The sequence below is a fragment of the Octopus bimaculoides genome, chromosome 3 (assembly GCF_046866305.1).
Source record: "Octopus bimaculoides isolate indiv1 chromosome 3, ASM4686630v1, whole genome shotgun sequence".
In the NCBI taxonomy this organism is placed as follows: Eukaryota; Metazoa; Mollusca; class Cephalopoda; order Octopoda; family Octopodidae; genus Octopus; species Octopus bimaculoides.
The window spans coordinates 102710246-102728802 of record NC_142930.1 but is presented as its reverse complement, the minus strand read 5'-3'; the positions used below and the strand labels follow the sequence as shown (position 1 = coordinate 102728802).

Genomic DNA, 18557 nt, shown 5'->3' with positions numbered 1-18557 from the left:
AAAATTGAATGTAAAGAAAATTAACTACATTTATTTAATATGAATGAGTGCGATCGATTCCAAAGCCACAGTCTTCGGCGAAAAGATAATAAAGAATATAGACATATCAACATTTATTGGAAACTAAAACGTCACGTCACTCCATGCAGCTGTGAGTTTACTCCACTGGAGATCTTGGTGCTATTGACCGAACAATATTTCATCATCTAGAAAATTAATAGATATACTGAAAAAGTTTTGCTTTTTAGTTTACGAACGTGAACACACGCACTTATGTATGTATATGCAGAGCAGTATGGTTAAAAACGTTTCTTAGCAAGCACGTGTTCTCAGTTTCGAGACCCACAGAGTGAAAAGTTCAGCAAGCGTTTCTAACTTTGGGCTATACAATATACGCTGAGCTCAATTATGTAACGGAAACTGCTCAGATCCCGTCGTATACTGACATACATACACACACCACTTTCCATTTCCTTTTACCTTCCACCCTACTACTCTGCCCTTACAATGTGCCACTCCGCCCCCTTTTTCACTGCCTCTAATGTAAAACTGCCACTTCCTGCTTCTTGCCTCTTCCACCTATTCTTTCTTTCAAGCAAACCTGCAAACTTCGCCACCTCCTCATCCCTAGCACCTCCTTTTCCACACCCCATTCAATTGTCAGGGATGGAATGAACAACCTTCTGAAGTATGTCGTCAGGGATATCAAGGAGAACCTCCTGAATCCATGTCACCAAGTCCTCCAGTGTGCGAGGTTTTGTCTTGCACACCTCTTTTGTGTAACCTCACAGGTAAAAATCACATGGAGTGAGATCTGGACTTCTGCAGTCACAGTCTTCAGGTTTTAGCTCCTGCACGTAATGGGGTTTCTACGGATGGAAATTCAATTTTTTATGCAACACCGTATGTATTGTGTGTCTTGTTAGTCCAGTTTCACGAGCTGCTTTGACGTGTTGATTTTTGCGGTCTTCGATTAGACATTTCCTGCACTGTTGCCACGTTCTCCGTTGATCGGGATGTGGTTGGACGGTCACTTCTTCTTGCATCTTTCATAGAGCCTGTGGTCATCAGCTTTGCATAACAACTTTTTATTGTCTTCGGACGTAGTGTTGCATGCTTACCTTTCTATGCACGCCATCAACTCTGAAGCAAAGCAATGGAAGTTCACATTTCATAGCGTACTGCTATCTTAGCTCGCTCCTAAACAGTCAAGCGACCGGCTATCTGAAAAGTAAGAAAGAAGACAATAAGAAAATAAGAAATCCCCACTAGTGTTGTCTGTTTAAAAAAATATTTTCGTCATGACTTCAGTGATACTAAAATTCTATAATGCATTTTTCACTGCCTGCCTCTTAAATATAACCACTCCCTTTTATTTCCCTCCCCTCTCCCATACTGCTCCTCGGTACCCCACTCACACCAATACATCCCCTACTACCGACATCTCACCCTCACCCCCACACACACCCTCACAACTCTCAGCACATGCATATCACCATTCTCCCATCATACTGTTTCCCTGGCACATACGTATCCACTAACACTACTTACACATTCGCATATAAATACACACCTGCACTTGAGGGCACATCCACCCTCACAAGTACATGATACTCTGACACTTACATGTATTCTCACTCATACACTTTCCTTCTCCCTGCCAGCCCAGCTTTACTTGTTCAACACATCCCTTGCCACATACTCTCCGACTCACCGACTCTTTAGTTCGTTATCACACATCTACGTGCGCGTGCACTTCTTACTCATCCTATCGTATTACTTCCCATCCATTTCGTTCACTTGCCAACGAGTTTTTCATATTCCTTTTGATATATTTTTTCTTCTTACTACAAGACTTGCCATGCCACACGCCCCGATTGCACTTCCATGGCCTATTTTTATCTTACATAACTTACCTCTAGAAATTATGACTGGATTCTAGCATTTTAACATCGTTAAACCCTTAGAACTCTGCTCAGCAATGAAAAAATATTTTGCTAAAAACATACATTTTCTCCTTTTTATTCTCCCCTGCTTTAAAGTTTGTTTACGTGCTTGCACTTTCGCTTGCTTTCTCCCTTCTCGGACTTCGCACCAGTTATGTAACCTTCACAAAATACCTACGCCGAACTATTAAGGAATCTACAACTGCTCTATCCAGATTACAAGTTCAGGTTTATACCTGTAATTATTGGGGCACTGGGATATGTAACACACTGCCAAAATACCAAAGCTTCTCAAAACCAGAAGAGAGAAAGCAGATTCGAAGACAACAAATCCAGTCCATCGCTACAACAGTAAACATCTGCAAAACTAAAGAAAATTTATGAAAAACAAATGAAATAAAAAAATTAAAAAACAATAAAGATTAAATAGCATAAGTTGAAACGTAAAGAATAATAAAAATATTCAGATAGGAATGTTACTGGATATTGTAGCATATATAGGTGGGAATGCACACATATACACAATTAGTTAAACGAATGCGTGTATTCTGTACACGCATAATCAGATGATATATCTAAGTGTACAGAAGTAGGAGCGTTTAGTCTGATGGTTATAACAAATTGCAGTATGTCAATATATGCTTGTCAGCATGCTTACATTTGGCAAATACCTCAGATCTCGCGTATAAGAGGTTTAGCAGAATTCTGAAAGGTTTTATGAGTGTGATTATTTTTAGCCGCAAAAATTCACACATTAACTTATGCTTCATATAGTTTCGAACACTGAAATATCTTCCACCTTATTATAGTTAATTCCTTCAGTTTTGTCTCTTCAGTGTAATTAATTAAGGAAGTATGGTTAAAGCCTTGCTCTTTAAATTTCCCTCCAGTGTTTGTGTACGACAGCAAAGTATAGTTTGGTGAAGGTAGTTTGAGCTTCATATACAGTTGACTCAGTACTACATGACTGAGTTAGTGGGTATATATATTTCTGAATGAACAGCTGGTCTTGGTTCATTTAGGTGGTGTATGCGTAATAATTAATGGTCCTCTTGTTTGCGGAAAGATTATAATTGCATTTAAAATTATTGCTATTGAAAAACGTTTTCCAAATTTAAGGTTAGTGCAAAAATGTTAATCGCTAAAACCAAAATAAAAAGCAACAAAAAAAAACGAAAAACAAAAAAATGTTCATGGACTAGAGAGTAACAGCTACTACAAGCTAGTGCGTGAATATATAAAAGTGAAGCAAAATAGTAATGTAGCTCACAAATTAAATAGGATTATAGGTTTGAGTGCGAAGTTTGTTATACTTAAGTACTTTAAAAAAATATTTGACTCTAACCCATAATACAGGTGAATTAACTCTGCTAAATCGAAATCGGATTAATTTACAAGAAAAATTTAGGTAACGTTAACAGCAATATTAGAAAAGTAACTAACCTTCAACAATAGTGCAGTCATTCGTTGGTTTAAAAATATCAATTATAAAATTACTCTAAATACACCCAACCCAGCATCATCGACTTTCAATCCACATTATACAAATTTTACTGAAGGCTACTGTGACTTATAATACTATGAATGATAGTAAAATAGAAATTATACTACATATTAGAAAATCTTTACTTTTTGAAAACTTCTTAACTACTTCAGCCATACCTGTACGCATGTACGCAGAAAGTGGTAAAGGAAAGCGAGTGAAGGTATAAGCACGTGAAGAGGGTTTAAAACAAAAGAGAAAGTGGGGTTTCAGGAAGCGAGATAAACAAGAGAAAATAATTCACGATAAAACATATTGACAAAAATAAATATGAATATACACACGCATATATAAAATAGCCTCGTGCAATGGCCATACTCGATAACGAGGGGGCAGCCATCATGTGTATACATACATACATACATACATACATACATACATACATACATACATGCCATTGATGTGAAAACCCAGCATACAATTCCCACATCAACAGTCACGCAGACCGCCTCTACCTAAAACGAAAACAAGGACGCAGAGGCTTAACACCAATCCAGACTGCCTTTGAATGTCGTATCATATCCTTTTGGCAATATCTTTTAACCACCAAGTGTCAATGTGCATCCCTTGACCAAGTTTACATGCATGAGGCTTGGAAAGTAGCTCCTTGAGCAACATTCCTGATAACTTTAAACACATGCCCAAAGAAGTCACACGACTCTATCGCGACGTATCATCAGATGAAAGGATGAGCATATATGAGCAGAAGACCATGCATGGATATGTTAGTAGAAAGCTCCGAGATGAGTGTAACATTGATCATCAAAGGTGTATATCATGAACTAACGACTGGATTACAACCTCCCACTTTGAAGGGTATGTGTTTGCAATCCAGGAACAAGAAATATCAATCAAATACTTGATGCACACAAGGGACAGAGACGCAGGAAAAGCAGCAAAATGTGATAACCGATGCAGACTTTGTGGTGTTAACACCGAAGACATCACTCACATCATAAGCAGTTGTCCGAAAATTTCGTCACGGTATTATCTACCAATGAGATATGATGTTGTAGTTAGGACACTGTACAATGAGATCCGTCGGAAGGATAATCCCGAGGCCAAAGAAATAAGAACATAGAGTATGGTAGAAGGCATGGCCACTCATAATAAAAAGGAGCACTGGTGGAATGTCCCAGTGACATCTCAATAAAATGTAAACACGATAGGCCTGACATAGTAATTTGGGATATTTTGGCTTGGAGAAGAGAAGCTGTGTACAGTTGTGGAAATCAGCTGCCCAGCGGATGTTAATATAAAGCTAAAGATCCTGACCAGATGACTACTCTATCTGGGTCTTTTCTTCAACGCAAGATCTTCTATACTTTCACACCGAGAGCCTTCCCATATCTCAAGATCACTGATGTGGTCCTCCCAATTAATCCCATAGAACTGTCTGAGACACACCTGATGGAAACGTTCCAGCTGTTTAAAGTGGTATCGATATGTGACCCAGGTCTCGCAGGCATAAAGAAGAGAAGAGAGCACACACGCCTTGTACACCTTTATCTTTGTCTTCCTGCATATGTCTCACCGACTCCATAAGCGCCTTTCTAGCCTTCCGAAAGCATTACCTGCTTTCCTAATTCTATATGGAATTTCACTATCCAAATTACTATATCTATTAACAGTGCTTCCCAGGTAGACAACCTGATCAACTACACCAAGTCGTTTACCATACACATAGATATTTGGTTCACTATACTGATTACCAGGGGCAGGTTGGTACATGACAACAGTTTTATTGAGACTGACAGTCAATCCTAAGGCAGTGCAAGCATCAGAGAATGCATTCAAAATGTGTTGCATATCAGTCTGTGTGTGCGCTACTAGATCACAATCATCTGCATACAAAAGGCCTCTTATGATAGAGGTAAATACCTTTGTTTTTGCAACAAAGCGCTTGATATCAAATATGCTGCCAGAGGTTTGATAATGGATGTAAACACCATATCTGCAATTTCTGAACGCAATACAGAAAACCATCGCAAAATATATGCCAGAATATCCCCCTGTTTCACTCCATTTTTTATTGAGACATTTTACCTTTAACATTAACCCTACCCTCCATGTCTTCATGAGAAGACCTAACCAAAGCAAGGATCTTTTCATGCTGTTTGTATGTATGTATACACATACATACATACATACATACATACATACATACATACATACATACATACATACACAGACACATACACAGGCAGAGAGAGAGCGAAAGAGAGCTGATTGATCATGTATTTGAAACCATGAGATTCGTCTTCAATTCTGTTGTTCTTATATTCGAGAATACGAGTAGCTAATTATACAAAACCTTACCTCACTTAATACTAATTAATAAACTATGTTAAAAGATGTAGAACGGAATGCGGTGCTGTAGTTTAACTCATGACTGAGCAAATTAATGACCAAAGCATTCATACCGTGGCCGTTCCATTTTTATCTAAGGTTTCATTATTGAAGGCGAGTTTCCTTTTTAAATGCTTAGTTGTGATTTTATAGATATTTCGCTACTATTTCTAGCAATACAAGAAACCTCGTTGAGCCTCTACTTTGGCTGGTAGATTCATTCGAGTAGATTAATTTCTCTTATATCAGCACGCTTAAATCCAGAACTAACCCATTACTCAGTAAGACTCCGTAGTTTATAGACTAATACTCACTCATGCACACACACACACACATACACACAAATATATACACGCACACACGCACACACGCACGCACACACGCACGCACACACACATACACACGCACGCACACACACACACACACACACATACACACGTACATATATACACGTATATGCATACATAGATACATATATATATACAGACAAGAGCATATAAAGGAGGTGATGAAAAATACTATATTTGTCAATGTTGAAGACATTTATTTTTCTCAGCAGAACAGAGCCTGAATAATGATTCACTATGTCTCACACACCGGTAAAATTCGGTAATTAAATGTTGAAACCATTAAATATTTGCCCTACCTTTTGTAGTGTTATCTTTACGGAAGACCTGTCTACTGAAGCATGACATTATATTTCAACTGTTTTCCTCCTCTGATTTATTCGCGGCTTCTCACAAAACATCTCTGTTAATAGGAGACCAATGCACTCTTCTACTAACTCTTTGATGTTGATAGTTATAACTTTAAATTTTTCTTGTATCACAATGTATCACCGTATTGTAAAGTCTGTTATAGAAACGTGTTATCAACGGGAGACACTGGTTGGTTTGCAGTGAATTGATGTAAAGTACTACGTGATTGATTTTTTCAAATATCATTGCTGTCTAATACAGACTCATTTTGTCATACTTCCTCTGCTCTGCAGTTGTTTCATACTACATTTCTGCCATACGACATTTCTGTTCGGCAATGTCGTCTATTATCACACTCCATTACAGAACTGTAGTTTGGTATTGCCATATACAAATGTAGAGTTAATTGGTACTGTCATACATTATTGTACGCTAGTCCAGCATTGTCACTCTACCATTGTACAGTAGTCAGGTGATGACACACTGTAATATTATATTGTAGTCTACTTGAGCTTTTGGTACTGCTATACATTACTACAATTGTTTAATTTTTTCATCACTGTATTACTACACTACATTATTGTGCTGTAGTCTAGTATTAAACTCACTGCATTACTGTACAGTAGTCTTATATAGACGCACTTCATTGCTGTACTGTACTGTACAAATATCATTACTGTACTGACACATTGCATTATTGTACAGTAGTCTGGTATTATCATGTCTTTGTTCAATCTGGTTCTCGGGAAAGGAGCATACCTGTGACTTCCACAAACCCTCCAAATCTAGTGTGAAGGATGTAATTAATGTTCATCTTGAACTATTTCATATAATCATCTGCGAGAAAGGCATGAACATAGAAGGAGTTCCAGAGGGCCAATGTTCTTGTAAAGAAGGTCAAAGCGTAGTGGTTAGTGCTGGGTCTATGATTTTGTAACCAGTATGGACGATGAGAGGATGATAGCACAGTGGGTCTGGCATGGCTGAGAGGACGTAGCATGAGCCCGGATAGTTCTGAGGAGCAGAAGCCATTATAGTTGAACTAGAAACTAGAGAGAAAGCTGTGTGGCTATGCACCTGAGGCTTTTTTTGGCTCCAGTCTAGGTTACCTATGTGTGTGTGTGAAGCAGTAGTACCTTCCCGGATGTAAAAAGCAATACTCCATTGTGGACATCACCTGATTTTTGTAGTGTCAATAAATGAGTAACTGACTTATCTTTTGGCCCTGATAAGAATAGTCAGTTTTGTGCTGACAGACGGCATTACTGTACAGTGATCTGGTATTGTTTAAATGTAAACTATCGTTTTGTCCTTTGACGTCAGTATCCTTCACAGCCTTCTTTAGACCTTTTCATCACTCTACGGGCAATGTTATTTTGAAATTTATTATAACTGTACAGTACATCATCAAGCAATTTCATGTTGTGGTACTGTTTTTTTTTTTTGTTTTTTTTTGCTATATCAAGACAGAATAATCTGGTGTTCATTATATTCATCATATATTGCTGTACAGGTTAGAGTGAACATCCTTTGTCCGAAATTCCTGAGATCGAAAGTATTGTGGATTTATGATTTTTCCGGATTTCGAAGTGTTTTTATATTTATATCTATAAAACGGGATTCTGGGGCTGGGACCCAAGTCTAAACAAGATATCCATTTATATTTCATGATATAGCTCATATAGATAGATAGATAGATAGATAGATAGATAGATAGATAGATAGATAGATAGATAGATAGATAGACAGACAAACAAACAAACAAACAGACAGACAGACAGACAGACAGACAGACAGACAGACAGGTACATACATACATATTTTCAATTTAGTTTATATAAATTCTTTATACTTTTTTATCCATAATACCATCAGAAACACAAGATACCAGTCTCCACATACGATGTCATGTTTTGATTAAAAAGTTAAACTGCACATGAACTTGAAAATAAATGCCACACCAAACATTAAAACTACGTCAGATCCGAGAAATTTGAACGAGAGGTTAAGCTGTCGGTGGGGTAACTTCTCCCGCAAGTTTTTTTGGATCTGAAGTAGCAATATTAATACAGTACATACAGATTTTTGTATAAAAATAAAATATGGAATCTAATTACAGATGAATGTAATGAAAACTAAAAATATATTTTTAACTCAACAATGACGCTAGTGTCATTGCAGTGCCATCTGCCTTATCAACGAGGAGTAGTTTTGCCGTAGTTGTCTCTCTTTGATTTCATTCACTGACATGATGTCTGGTTCTTTTATCAATACACGCTGCTCTATAGTTCGTCCAATAAGTCCATCATACATTTTCACCAATCTTTTGGACACCTTTTCCACTGTGTTTACAGTGTCATCTTCGTCATTATTATGATAAGGGTCACGTGTTTTATGTCAGTATTAACAACTTTTCGGATTATGGAATTTTACATAAAGGATTTTCAACTCCATAACATCCACAGTAAAATCTAATACTATTTCTCACGTTCTATTCTTATTCAGTGCATTGATATGTCAAATCATATCAGTGTAGAATGCAGTCTGGTGTAATATCATTATAGAGTCTGGTTTATTACAAATCTCTGTACAGTAATTTTGTTATATCAAAGATCATTTCTACACACTACAGTTTAGATTTGATTCAGCTCATTTATTTTGTCAGATCAGACCAGAGTACTTTACAGTCTAAGATTAACTAATTTCTCTATTCTAAGAAGACTTACAAATTATCACATATTTTTATAATAGTCTGTTATTATCTGATCACAAAACTCATCGTTAGTTTAGTATTAGTTAGTGCACAGTACAGTAGATCATGTTAGATAGTATCATAATACTTTAATATCTGTTTGTTATGAACATTGCATTGCACTACTTTAGTAACATTAGTAAAGTTACATTTAAGACTTGTCGACAATAACATTAGACAAGAATTGTATTTTCTTCAATATCTTTCCTTTATCGTCAGCACAGAAATCACTACCATTAAAAATTATATCAAGAAACAGAAGTAATAGCTACGGGTTACACATTAACATTGATAATTCTATCATTTATGCGTAACATTTTGATGGCATATAATTGGATGTTGCAATATAGAATCCAGTTCCTTAGTTAAGATATATTGATGACACAAGCGTTGTCTGGTAGTACTAGGTTAGCGGGATACCGAAGTTCTAATTGATCATTAGAATTCAGTACTTAATTCAATACAATTCCCTATGAAGAAAGAAAATAATAATCAACTATTGTTTGCCGGCCACGAAAAGAAACGGGTGTCAATATGTGTGTGTATGGAAAACTAATAGTCAGTGATCAGTATTTAAACTAATTCAAATAGAACTGTCTACATTGTGAAAGCATCTTATCAACAATAATTTTGCTAAATAATGGATATATTGTTGAAAAGAAAATATCCATCGCATAACCGATGATATGTAGCCACTCACAAACATGAAGTAAAGAAAAAAAACGAAAATCTCCCCCGACTAACTTGTTAAAAACGATATGACAAAGGTATACAAAATCTCCTGATAATGCATAAACATAAGTGTTGCGAAATAACACTGATCTGCATATTTTTCACTAGAGTGAAAAAGAAACCTAATTCTGAATTTTAGGGGATAAATATTTGGAGTTGTAACATTTCTAAGCTACAACTGCAACGGTTCGAATGAAGTACCGGGTTAGACTTTAAATTTAAGAATAGGAGAATTTTTTCACAATTTCTTTTTCAAGTAGTCTGTTGCTGATAAAAGTGGGGAGAGACAAAGAGAGCGTTCTCAGCGGGAAGATCTGGCTGGAATGTTTGAGGTAGATTAGAACTCTGTGCTGAAAGCATTCATGGGTCAGTTGGTGGTATTAAACCGGGCGAGTTTCCATTTTCTAAGTTTCACTCGTATGGTGTTGGCTGATCTGTGGCAATGGTAGAAGACATTTGTCCAAATGTTTCAAGCAGTAGCATCGAACCTGAAACCCTGTATTCGCGAAGATACATTAAGCATATGCATAATTCCTTTGAGACAGAGGACATGTAAAATAAAATCCGTTGAGTGAGAAGCATAAATTCGATTACTCTGGAACAAAAGGACTAAGTTTATATCTAGCCTAGAATTCTCAATCCTCTCTTCTGTTTGTCGCTGAATTATCCAGCATTGTGCCGTTTGCTAAGAAGTGAGCTCTGGTAATTCAGCAATCCAACTTGGTTTTGATTCTCGATTATTCAAAGTTCACTGCTCTTATGCCGAGAAATCTGTCCAAGTAGCATGAATGGTGATATATATATATTATTTTTTACCTCTAAAATATGGGGCCTTAAATCTTCATTACAAAAAAAACTATATAATTTTCCATTGAGTGCCTGACCACTTTTTAATGATTCTCTCTCTCACTCTCCCTTAGTCCCCCCTCTCTCTCACTTACTCTCTCTCTCTCTCTCTCTCTCTCTCTCTCTCTCTCTCTCTCTCTCTCTCTCTCTCTCTCTCTCCCTGGAACACACGAGCATGACAACATTAAATTACCCACAGTGATGAAGGGAGAAAGAATCCCCCTTCTGTTAGCGATACCGCAACAACATCAAAAACAAAAAGAGAAACATCAAGGGTAACACCAACAGCAGTATTAACATTGATAGCAGCAACATGAACAACAGCAGCTATACAACACTAATAGACACATCCACAACAGCAGCGGAAGACAATAAAACTTCAGTCCAGGAAGACAACGTCGCTAATACCAACTTAAACAGCCCCTACTTTCACCAGCCCACAAAGTGAAACAGTATTCACACACACACACACATACACACACACACACACATACACACACACACACACACATACGCATGCACACACACACACACACACATACTTACTTGAGCACTAGCAGCCATCTTTGATTACCACGATCGGGTTAAATGACTTCATGTCTCGTTCGGTGCATATCTTCAGATAGAAGGGAGTGGGACGAGGTTATGAGCAAGGTCGCCAGTCTCTTCCAGAAATGACCTCTTAACAAGCTATCCCTGAAAAGCTGAACAAATGTGGTGAACGCTTGAATCCGTCGTAAATTACTGCCTGACTGTCATGCTTTGTCTCAGTTTCCCTCTCACCCGATTAGAGCAACTACCTCTTCATTTCTTGTGGAAAAGACGCGTTCTAGTGATCAGGTGGCCCATTTGCTGACAAAACCCATTTGCGCAGAGGTTTGCTACATCGTGATTGATGCGCAAACATGCGTTGAGGCTTCCTCTACTACAAATCTTTCAAGTGAGCAGATGTGGTCGCTCTTTGTCAGACGGCTTTCTAGTAGCCTCTCTCTCTTTGACCGAGCCGTAATTGTGTATGAAAAAAGAAGAGCCAGGGACTAGCTACTTGGCATCTAGAACGTTGTCCCTCTTCAAGTCAGTTCAGGACAGGGAGTACCTGACAACAATCTTAACGATATTTTCTGGAAAACACTTGGCATCGAGGAGAACAAACTAGCTGGTCTATCTCAGAAGATTTTTGGTCGAGGGATTGTGAACAATTTCCAGAAATCCCTGGCCTAGAGGTGCTACCTCCACATAAACTCTACTGGTATAAAAGTCCAATCAGCCAGGTCAATTCGAGATGTGCCCAAAGCGGTGAAACCGTTCAGCACATATTTGTTCAACTTGAGCATTGCTAACTTGTGGAGTTTTGTCCAACAGCTGTAGTCACATGTAGAACTGATCCTCATGTTGGCCGACTCCATCGTGAAGATTGCCTCATCACCTTCTTTCGGTCGGAAAGAGCCGATGATTTTTTTCTCTACTTGGTGGTTATGGAGAAAGATTGTATAGTGAACGTCTTGAAAGGACTGAAAGCAGACACTTTTCTTCTCGGCCAATTCCTCACCAACCTCTTTTGTGTTTCACTTGGCGAGGAATGTGAGAGTGAAGGGTTAGTTACTGTCCTACTGCTAGTAAATTTATTGAAAGTTGAGTGAGAGTAGTGAAAATGGCCCAAGTGAATGGCCTATTCTAAACAAACACCTGTTGGCTACAAAAGATATATGAGAGAATGAGAAGGCACTTGGTTTTCGTGCCTTTGCTATTGGTGGCCTTGGTGATACGCAGGATCTGTAGTTGGCTGGATTGCTCCCAAGTGCTTCCTACTCCCGCCCCCTGCTGGGATTTCCGTTACTGTCTACATTCTGTCATTTGGATCCTTCATGGCCAATAAAGAAAACATTATTGTTATTTGTTGCTTTATGTTTCTTGCCTCACCAGGATACACCATTAACTGCTAGTATGATTTTTAAAAATCAACCAGATTACATGTTTAGCTTAGAGGATGGTGTGTGTGTGTGTGTGTGTGTGTGTGTATATATATGTATATGTATGTGTGCGTGAGTCTGTGTATGTGTGTGTGCATGTATGTGTGCGCGCGCACGTGTGTGTGTGTACGTGTGTGCATGTGTGCGTGCGTGCGTGCGAATGTGTGTAAACTATGTTCAGAGCAAGATGCTTTTTATTTCTATAATTTTTTCTGCATAACAAAAACAACATTAAATCGCCAAACAATTTTTTTCGATATCAGGCATTTCAAACTTGACGACTGAGACAGTACACACCCCCAAGTTTTCAGCTAAGCAATTAAAAGAAATAGAAAATCACAGAAGCAGAAATCATGTAAACAAGATTCAACATATATTTATGCTTTGAAAAACACGTAGGAAGAAACGCAGTTTTTACAAGTAAACATATTTCTAACCATGACATGCACAAAAAGTGTTAGCCAAAATTCTAACGGAGAAAATAATAAACACAAACATTAGTTTTTGCTTGCATTGCCAGCAACAAGAAATATTTGAATATGAATCAAATTGTTGGGGGAAATGATTCACAAATATGTAACCAAATTAATTATTTCTCACCTGGAAGGGAAGAAAAGTAGCCCACCTTTGCTTCAAACACGAAGAAGCAGATTTTATTTTCCCTTTAGAATTTTTGGAGAAAGCCTTGGCCAATGTGTGTATGTAGTTTGCATCGATCGTCGTTGAATATATGGAAACATCTATTTGGTCTTCATTTGGATATAGGCCGAAATAGAATAACTCATCGGGTCATACATCAATCATTGCTGTATAAGGTATAAGGAGGATGGACAAAGACAGTGACAATGACATTGACTCTTGGTTCATTGCCACCTTTTTAACGGAATATGGGAAGCTGGTAGCTGAAAAGGTTGCTAAGAATCACATATGATCGGAATCTTGAGTTCTAGTAATCTCTCAAAACCACAGAGCTATTCTAGAGTTGTGCTCCATCGCGATGGAAGTGAGCTGAAACCTAGGGAAAATGCAAAATCGTAGGGGAAATCGTAGCATGAAAAGAAAGGAGCAAACAGAAAAGAATGGGTCCAGACTGAAGATATGCAGGATGCTGGAAGCCCCTAGCAAATGGGGAGAGGGTGAAACTGGAATTCAATTGCTCATTGAAGGAGCACGTCAAAAATATTGAATTGAATGTTGGTTCACAAAACAACATTCAACAGAAACTGGTTAATTTCAAATGAAGAAAACAAATCCATTTACAAATGTATGCACAATCGTACATCACACACGCAGACACAACACAGGCATATGTATATGTGAATTATATTTCAATGATTCTACAGAGGCAAAATACTTTAAAAGACTGCAAAAACCAGAAATGAAGCGATACTAGATCACCAACCGATAGTTTGATAATTTCTACTCGTTTAGTATAAGCTATGACAGCTCATATCCGTTCAGTATAACTTATGTTTCTAAAACTAGGTAATAACGCCTCTTAGGGTTGGCGGGATTTTATATAGGTACTAGGGACAAAGAGAAAATTAAGGGGTGATAGGCGCTTTTGTAGTGTTTTAGCTTATATTATTATTATTATTATTATTATTATTATTATTATTATAAATCAATTCAAATAAGCGAGTCAAATTAACGGACAACAGGAGGACGTGCACAAGCAATGTACTAGCTTGACGCTTGGTGAAAAAAGAGAGTTTGACGTTTCGAGAATAACTCTTCGTCCGAAAGAAGAAACAGAAAAGTCCAAAGAAGGAAAAGAAAACGCCAACAGTACGTGTGTATATATATATACACATATATATACATGTATGCAAGTATCTATCTTCTATCAATCTATATATATATATATATATATATATATATATATATATATATATATATATATATATATATATATATATATAAAGTTGTAGTATATTGTCAACTTAATGTGACAATCCCAATAAGGGAATACACTACTGCCGTTTAGCCCTAGGAAGCTGGACCGCTTCTTGTCGGCCTTGACACAATTACTGTGTCCTTAAGTTTGTGAAGGGGAGACAAGCTCCCCCACCCAGCCTAGCCAGCATTCAGGGACATGTTTCTGAGTCTTTGCTCGTCATCAGCCTGAAGTAGCTTGCCAATTCTCTTTATTACGATAATAAAATATCATACATAGATGGGACAATACAGGACACTACAAACATTTAAGAATTGTCATTTAGTGAGTCTTTTTAGCTTTTTTTTTAAAAAAATATACGTTTAAAAATATATATATTTAAAAATTTTTCTACAAAACTTGGAATATTTCCAATGGTTTACACCTAATTCCAGGGTACACCAGTCTACACCTTTGTATTTTTTCAGGAAAGTTTTAAGTTGGGCCGCTCACTCGCAACTTCCTTCCTACTTCCTTCCATCTTTCCTCATATACTCTTCTAGACAGGTGTCTTCTCTCCAGCCCTATCTTGCTTTTCAGGTGGTACCTGAAATAGTATAGCATTCCAGGGCCGGAGATGAAGGTTCTTGTCTTCATACCTTGCATTCGAGTTCTCCATGCACACTCTTTCATAACTGCGACTGTACATAGAAAACAAGCCTCACCTTCCTTAGGTAGTCCGGTGGGCGGTGCATTCTTAATCACAGACTCAGCCGATAGCTGTACTCTTCCTAGGTGCGACAGCACGTGTTCGACGTAAATTGTCATCTCCGAAAGATGGGTGCACTGAACAAGAGCGTGCAGGATGGTTTCCTTCTCCTGCCCGCATCTTGGACATTCGGGTGGCACTGAAATCCCGTGCCTGGACAATTTCTCGTGGACAGGTAAAGCATTCCTGAAACACTGCCAATTCAGGGATCTTTGGTAATTATCCAAATACCCCGCCCTGAAAGTGTTCCGAAACAGGTTGGATAGTTGGTTCTCATCGAGCCCCAGTGTCTCTCCTAGCACGTCGTCACTTTTAAACTCTACCAACCCTTTGTAAAACGCAGAGGTGGTATTCCCGCTGCCGGCCTTACCCGCCTTGTGGATTAGCTCAAGTGCCTGCCGGCATTCCTTTTGCCATTCAGTCGATTTCTGTCTTTTAATTAAACCGGGTTTAAATCCCTCTAGAGAGGCTGGTCGTGGAAAGAATTCCTCGGCGAGCAAATTCCACACCTGACCACCATCCAGGTAAGACCAGAGATGCCTTAGTCTCAGTGCATATTTGCACATCAACAACCACGGCATCCCTAGGCCACCCTTTAACGGTTCCTGACAGCACACGGAGCGCCTCACAAGCGGCTTTCCCCTCCACAAAAAGCGGAAGAGAATCCGAACCAGCTTGTTTAGCCACAAATCAGGGCAGGGGACGACGGTGAGGCGGTAGGTGATAACTGACGCAATAAACGTCTGCACCACCTCCGCCCTTCCTTTCAGGGACAGCGCCCTTCCAGACCAAGTCCGGGATAGCGCTTCTACCCTGTTCGTCACCTCGCTCCAATTTTTCTCCGTCTGGGAGTCCGGACCAAACCAAACTCCGAGCAACTTAACAGGGCCATCCGTCCAGTGTCCAACAACACTGGACGTTATCGGCTTGCTGCTCCAGGTGCCGAGCCGCAAACCTACAGACTTGTCCATGTTAACTTTTGCCCCTGCCACCGTCTCGTATCTTCTGATTGCCTCTGCTACGCGAGGTAGCTGAGTCATCTTGGATACGGTGATGGTGACGTCATCCGCATACGCCGAAACACCTTTACCACATCCGATTTCATTAGTGGTGCTTCCCAACTTCTCCAACCTCCGCAGCAATGGCTCGAGAGACAGAACATACAGAAGCGGAGACAGGGGGCACCCTTGACGGACTGAACGCCTGATCTCAAACGGCTCCGACAGGTAACCGTTCACCTGAACCGTGGATTTGATGCCACCATAAATGGCCTTGATCCAACCGCGGAAATCCGGGCCTAGCCCAGCCGCCTCAAGGACTGCCGCCAGGTACCGATGATCAACCCTATCGAAGGCCTTACTTTGGTCTAAATGGACCAATGCCCCACCTTTACCGGAAACTTTCCCCACCCTGTCTAAGGTGTAGCGTAAGAGATGAAGATTGTCCCGGATCGACCTGCCAGGAATGGCACATGTTTGCGCCCTCCCGACAAGCTTATCCGCGACAGCCGTCAACCTTTTTGCTAGCACCTTGGCCAAAATCTTTAACTCTACATTCAGTAGAGTTATGGGCCTGAAATTACTAATATGGTCCCCCTTGCTCGGGTCTTTTCTGACCAGCGTTACCACTCCCCGACTCACAGAGCAGGGAATTCTCCCATTCTGTTGCCAGTTCGTGTACACGCCAGCCAGCAAGTGTCCGAACAAGTCCGGCATTGTACTATAAAACTCGTAGGGCAGACCATCCAGTCCCGGCGACCTGTCCCGCGCGCTCTCTGCCAGTACCTCTTTGACCTCCGCAGCTGTGATCGGCCCTTCACAACGCCCCACCTCACTTGCTGAGAGTCGCGGTCCGTCAGCCAGGACATCCCTTAAGGGCTCCCCATGGTCCAACGTCTCGTTTGTCCCAAACAACCGTGCGAAATGCTGATGAAAGGCCTTCTGCATCTCCTCCTGTCCTTCGATCCGGCGCCCCTGTTCGTCAATTAAAGACTGCAAAGAAGCATTTCTGCCTCTCCGACTCTCCACATGACGGGCCCATCCGGCAACATTAATACCTTCTCTGCCTACCGCGCGTAACTTAGCCCTGACTCTACTACCTTCGTGTTTGGCTTGGAGGTGACGGAATAATACCGACCTCGCCGCCAACACTCTGGATGCAGAGCCTGATACTATGGCCTCCTCTAATTCCTTAGTTAGATTCCCTTCTACTCTTGCTCTCTCTAAACTTAGCTCTTTACTAAATCTAAGAGACTCTAAACGTATGGCTCTTTTGAGGGCGCACCACCATCTGTTATTAACGATGGCTCCGCATAATGCCCTCTGCACTAATTCCTTCACCCGAGCACGGAAGACTTTACTAGTCAAAATAGACTTGTTCATCTTCCAGTACCCGGGTCCCTGTCTATGACACTTAGCTAACTGTATCCTACATGTCACAAATTTGTGATCCGTGTAGGAAGTACAGTGAAATTGTGGACAACTAACTATATCCCTATCACTGTCTTTTATAATCACCCTATCTAAGTAAGACCTCTGTGAACCGTCGTTATTAGACCACGTCCACGGTGGAACGAACGGTTCATCCAGTCTATAGCGGTCTACTAGTTTATAGCTTGCTAGTAGCCTTTTTAGGCCAGGGCTTTCCCTTCTATTGATTGAGCCACCACTATCCACTTGCGCGTTGAGAATAGCGTTGAAGTCTCCTGTTAAAACTAAAGTTTTCGACGTCGCTAGGAAATTTTCCAAATCTCGAAAAAAAACCGTTTGTCTATTTTCTTGCGGAGCATATAGTGCTACCAACCTGAAAGACTGCTTATTCGCGTGTGTTACATCCAGAACGACCAGCCTACCTTCTGGGTCTAGAAAGACTGCACCTACCTGTACATCCAAGCTTTTTTTGAACAGTACCACAACGCCCCCACTCCCTCCTTGACTCGGAGAAATAACTTTCTCGTAATCATTAAGAAGAGGTGAGAACGCCTGTGGGCCGTTCAGCTTGGACTCAGTCACAACACATATATCTATCTTTCGCGACCTGAGGTCGTTTAGGAGGCATGTCTGCTTCCATTTGGACC

At 39.8% G+C, this 18557-nt stretch overlaps 1 long non-coding RNA gene across 1 annotated transcript in view; it reads right to left on the bottom strand.

Annotated features, from left to right (window-relative positions):
* Positions 1-1195: 1195 nt before the first annotated feature.
* The window catches only part of LOC149136645 (uncharacterized), a 36011-nt gene continuing 18649 nt past the window's right edge, over positions 1196-18557 (bottom strand). The window contains exon 2 of the long non-coding RNA XR_016241158.1: positions 1196-2313. This is a non-coding gene — a long non-coding RNA (uncharacterized LOC149136645). The remainder of the gene's footprint in view (positions 2314-18557) is intronic.